This window comes from Eptesicus fuscus, chromosome 13, assembly GCF_027574615.1.
Source record: "Eptesicus fuscus isolate TK198812 chromosome 13, DD_ASM_mEF_20220401, whole genome shotgun sequence".
NCBI lineage: Eukaryota > Metazoa > Chordata > Mammalia > Chiroptera > Vespertilionidae > Eptesicus > Eptesicus fuscus.
The window spans coordinates 78,108,625-78,114,655 of NC_072485.1; positions in this window are offsets into that span (position 1 = coordinate 78,108,625).

The window sequence follows — 6,031 nt, forward strand, 5'->3', positions numbered from 1 at the left end:
CCCGCCCCCGGTGCTGAGTCACGCGCCGGCCCCGCCCCCTGCCCAGCCCGGACCCGGCCCGCGCCCCGCGCCCCGCCCCCTGGCCAGCCCGGACCCGGCCCGCGCCCCGCGCCCCGCGCCCCGCGCCCCGCGCCCCGCGCCCCGCGCCCCGCGCCCCGCGCCCCGCGCCCCGCGCCCCGCGCCCCCCGCCCCGCGCCCCCCGCCCCGCACTCCCCGCAGCGGAGCTCCGCCCAGCCCGCCGGGCCCGCGGAGGGTTTGCGGCGGGGAGCTGGTGAGAACCGGGGTCAGGGTTTCCAGAATCTTCTCCAGGCCTTGGCTCTGCCCTGGCCGGCTTCCTTCTCCGCTTGGGTCGCAGATTCAAGAGACACAAACTCTTGCATTTGTGCCCACAGACAAAAGACGCTGCACGAAGGACAGAGCCACGTGCCCTGCACACAAACTCGCGTGCACGCACACTCCAGGCTGGGTTTTTCATACGAACCAGCCATTTGGATGCCACCATTTTCCCCTAAATCACCTCACTGAACTCAGCCTATCGGAAATGGACCCTCTTTCATCCCTAAGTGGAAACAGGCTCCGCTGGTTAGAGGTAGAGGTCACGGGCCCAGCTGGTGTGGCTCAGTGGTTGAGCGTCAACCTGTGAACGAGGAGGGCTCGGTTCCATTCCTGGAGAGGGCACATGCCTGGTTTGGGGCTGGGTCCCCAGTACAGGCGTGCAGGAGGCAGCGGATCCATGATTGCCTCTCATCATTGATGTCTCTATCTCTCTCTCACTCTCCTTCCTCTCTGAAATCAATTCAAAAATAGATTTAAATTTTTTTTATATTTTATTGATTTTTTACAGAGAGGAAGGGAGAGGGACAGATAGTTAGAAACATCAATGAGAGAGAAACATCGATCAGCTGCCTCCTGCACACCCCCCACTGGGGATGTGTCCGCAACCAAGGTACATGCCCTTGACCGGAATCAAACCTGGGACCCTTCAGTCCGCAGGCTGACGCTCTATCCACTGAGCCAAACCGGTTAGGGCAGATTTTAAAAATTGTTTAAAGTAGAGGTCACTATAAAAATAGTCACAAGGAGAACAATGTGGTTTTAAACCGACCTGGATAACGGGACACTGAACCCTCCCTTTCCACAGTAACAGTAAGGGGTGTAGGTGTTTCTGGCACCAAACCCAGCTGTGCCCCTCGATGTCATCGGGACTGAGGGCGATGCAGAGGGTTCCAGGATTCTGTCTGCCTGGGAGCCTCTTTCCAGAAGTTCACACTCCACTCTGGGACCCTCTGATGGCAGCGTTTCATAACGACCTTTCCCACAGAGCTGGCAAGGGGTGCTGAGGCGGCAGCCGAGGCTCCAGGTGGGGCTGGCCTGGGCGACGGCATGGAAGTTTCCAGACTTGGTGATTGCTGGGGAGGCAGGCTTCCTCCCCTGAGATGGGGACCCAGGAGGAGAGGCAGCCGCTGAGGGCACACTGTGTTCCCTGGGCGACGAGGGACTGGTTGACTGGGGGTCCCCAGGAGGCAGAAAGGAAACGCAGTCAGGAGCTTAACAAAGAGATGGGGTCAAGTCAGAACCAGATTCCTGCCTCAGGGCCAGTGTTCTCTTCATCTTCGAGCCCCTTCCTGCCCAGAGCAGTGATTCTTCGGGAGCCATAAGAAGCTTGGAAACACCATCAATATGAAATACAAGGTAACTTCTTATGTGGACAATGAAATGAGCGTTTCCTTTCAGTGCCTAGGCAGGTACAAGCAGGGGTGCACCCTCCGGACTGGCCCAGCCAGAGGCATGGGAGGCGCCGTTCTGGGGCAGACAGTCCTGCCCACGGAGGGCTGGGCCAGTGGCCATCAGCACAGTGCCTGCGCCTTAGACGAGCTCCAGCGTGCAGCCCAGCGCCCTCCTCATCCCTTCACATGCAAAACCCTTTTCTTATTTTTCTCCCAAAAGAGCCCAATTTGCTCATTTTACTTATGCTAAAAGCAACCTGAAATTTGCCTTCTCCAGTCCTGCCTGGCTGGGATTCAATGAGCTACAAAAGAACAAAGAGAAAAGCAAAGAAACAATTGCAGTTTTATCTCCGAAACAGTGGGAACGGTTCCCTTTCTGCTACATTCTGGAACTCCATAGCCCTGTCAGACACTCCCCATCTCCAACACACTCACACCTGCACTCACACAACTCTCCCCGCTCCCCCCCCCCCCCCCCTCTCTCTCTCTCTCTTTCACACACACACACACACACACACACACACACACACACGAATCTTGCAGGCAACCCAGAGGTTTCCCATCTCCAGGGCCTGAGGGACAGGAAGACCTCAGGGTCTGCCTGTGTGGGCAGGGGCTGGGGCTGGGCTGTTGGAGTGGGCATGGTCGTGGCTGATGCTTCTCCTCCCCACCCTCCTACCACTGCCCCAGCCCCAGGTCTCTGTCCCCTTCCCACCTCTCCGAGCCTAACTCGGCATCCCTGGTTGCCCTGGGGTGTGCAGAGCCTTTGTTTACCCTCACCTCCATCCCTGGGCCCTGTGGACCACAGAGGTTTCCGGGCTTGTTTTCACTTGTCTGGTCTCTCTCTCCTACCATAGCAGGGTCACAGGGTGGTGTGTGTGTGTGTGTGTGTGTGTGTGTGTGTGTGTGTGTTCCTCAGTTCCTGGTGCAGCATGACTGCCAGCCTGTGCTGGGTCTCCCCCTGCCTTGTATGCATGCATGCACATGGTGGGGCAAAAGCAGGTTCATAGTTGCGAGGACGTGAAAAAGAATTTATTCTTGTGTTATTATTTGTGAATTCGTGTGTTGTTTTCCATAGGAACCCCTGTAAACCTGCTTTTGCCCCACTCTGCATGTCTGTGTTCCCTGTATCCCCACATCCTAGTCCCACTCCCTGGGGGAGACCGTTCGCATGCTCCCAGGTGTGTGAACACTGGATTGGCATCGGCAGAGCCAGCTTGGCCTCCCAGACGCTGCCCCGGCTGGTGGAGCCACAAGCCCAGCTGTTTGCTGCAGCCCCACGCGCCCTCCACCCCGCCACGTCCCGCCATGTGGCAGGAGCGGCGGGGAACGTGCCCCAGGCCAGGGCGTGTAAAGCTACGGCCTTTGTTGTCAGCTGCTCGTCCTCATTACTGAGGATTTCCACCATCTCTTCGTGGGCTCCCTGGGTTTTGTTCCCCTCTTCTGCAGATCGCCCCTGTGTGCCCTGGCCAGTTTCTATTTGATTGGCTGCCTGAGTTCTTCATTTATTCTAGATCTTAATGTCTTGGCTTTAGACATCACACAGGCCTTCCCCTATTCGGTCAACTCTGTCCAAGGGTTCTTTCATTGAACAGACTTCCTTCATTTCAGTGTCATCAGATTCATCAGGTGTGGGGAGGGGGAGGGTGCTTATGTTTTGTGCTTTTGAAATTTTGCTTAATTGGTGTCCTCCCTCCTGTACCTCTCCCTCCCGCCTCTCCTTCCCCCTGGGCGTGCATTATCCTTGCCTTTCTCTTTGCCTTTCTCTCTCCTAAGCTCCAAGGACCCTTCTTTTGCTTCTGTAACTTTAAAAAAAAATCATTTTATTGATTTTTTACAGAAAGGAAGGAAGAGGGATAGAGAGCTAGAAACATCGATGAGAGAGAAACATCGATCAGTTGCCTCCTGCACACCCCCTACTGGGGATGTGCTCGCAACCAAGGTACATGTCCTTTCAGCCCGGAGGCCTACGCTCTATCCACTGAGCCAAACTGGTTTCAGCTGCTTCTGTAACTTCTTTCCTGAACCCACCCAGCCCAGCTGGTCACTCCTACTACCTCTGTAACTAACTTTCTCTTATAATTTGGGGGATGGGGGGGGGGAGTCTTTTATTACTGCCCTGGATCACAGCATGTTCTCCTGTGTGGTCTTCTGTTAACTCTGTTGAGTTACTTTCTCATTAATGAATCCATCTAAGGGCCACCTTGCCTGTGCTGTTCCATAGGAATCCACCCCCCCACCCCCCATCATCCACTGGATCATCGGATTTATCGTAAGTTAAACCCCTGTAGATGCTGGGTCTGTCTGTCAGTTCTCTGTCTCTGCCATTGTCTATGTGTCTGTTCCTGAGCCAGTACCACACTTTATTATTATTATTATTATTATTATTATTACCATGGTCTTATAAAGCTGGTAAGGAAAAAACGCAGCTTTCTCCTTCCCCTCCCGCCTCCTCTTCTTCTTTGACTAAGACTGCATTACATTTACAGATGAATTTGAAAAGAACTCATATCTTTATAACTTTGTCATCCTACCCTTCATTATGATCAATGTCCCTATTCAGAATCTCCTCTATATCCTTTATTAAAGTTTTCTACCAAGAAGTTTTGCATATTCTTATATAGTCTAGGTACATTGTATCTAGCTGCCGTGAATACTATGTTATTTTTTTTAGTTGGGCATTAGTACCCGAGATGTAGAGAAATACTAGGAATGCATGGGTTTTGTGGGTTTATATCCGGCAATGTTGCTGAAATCTCATGGATTCCAATAGCGAGCTGGATTGATTCCAGCGGTCCTTTTAGGTATATGATCAACCACCTCCCTTAAAACCCTCACATCTTTTATTTCTTTTTTTTTTTTTAATCATTTTGATCAGGACCTCCAGAATTATATTAAATGGCAGTAGCTGATCTTAAAGGGACATTGTGGGCATGAATGAAGAAAGGGGGTGCCTGTACTCACACCCCACCTTCCATGGCTCGGGCTGCTGTGACCTTGGTGAGCGTGTCTGGGCTGGAGACCCAGGGGCATTGTGGGTAACATTTGGTGTAGATTTTTGGCATCAAGTTCAACATGTTCCCTTCTGTTCCTGGTTGAGTAAGAATTTGTATCGGAAACAAGTAACACATCTTCCCAAAGGCGTTTCTGCATGGCTGTGTTACCCTGCTGCTGCTCCTTTATTCTCAGGGGGGTGGAGAGTGACATCGATACACTTTCCGGTGCAGTTCTGGGGTAAGCCCAAAGGGCGGCGATGTATTACTTTTGATACAATGTTGTGTGTTTGGTTTAGGGCTTTAACATGCGTTCACAAATGAAATGGGCATGTCATTTTATTTTATTTTATTGTTTTGTCTTTACCTGGTTTTTGGGATCAAAATTTCACTAACCTCATACAATTTGGGGGGAAATCTTCCCCTTTGTCTACTGTGACTTCCAGTATCATCGATTTTACCTTCACCAAGACTTGCCGCATGGCTAGGCCCCGCCACCCCCTCACAGTGCCCAGCTTCTGCCTGACATCCTGGCACCAGTGGGTGACTCCAGTCCAGTGTGGCAGCTGCTGAGGTCCTGGGACGTGGCCCAGGGTGCTGGGCGCCCTGCGAGGCCCTCCCACCGCAGAGCCCATCTCTCCGGAGAAGCGGAGGCCCATCCCAGAGCTGGGTCAGTCACTCTGCGGCCACAGAGCTCCTTGGGCACCTCGAGGCCTTAGAAAGCGCTGGTCCCTGTAACCTGCAGCGTCCTGAATGGGCATCCAATTTGGCGCTTCTCTCACAGAGAGGTTCCCCTGGGCCATGGGGGCCAGCGGCCTGGGTTCAAGTCCAGCTCCCCTGCACTCTCAGGAGCCCTGGCCTCGCTATGAGAGCCTCCTTGTCCTCACTTTCTGTGAGGAGTAAGCCAGATGACACTGACACTAGTGAGTGCTCAGTAAATGCCATCCTTTTCCTTTCGCGCTCTGCCTGCCTGGCCCCCCGAGTTGGAGGGCACTGAGCCCTTCCCCGCCCCCGCCCCACCCCAGGCTGAGCCACCTTCGAAGAGGGGCGTGGTCTGAGGCCCCTGGGATATTCCCAGAGGCCTTTCCTGCTCCCCTGAGGCTGGCCCCAGAGTGTCCCCACACCTACCAGGGGGTGCTGAGCCCCACCCCGTGGGGGAGAAGAAGCTGGGGGCAGGACTTCCCCCCGGGTGAGTTTTTCCCCTTCCCCCTGGGGACACAGGCCCTGGGTCCCCCAGCCAGGGACCTGGCAGGCACGAGTCCTGGGGCAGTGAGGAGCTGACTCCAGGCTGCCCCCACCAGACACTAAGGT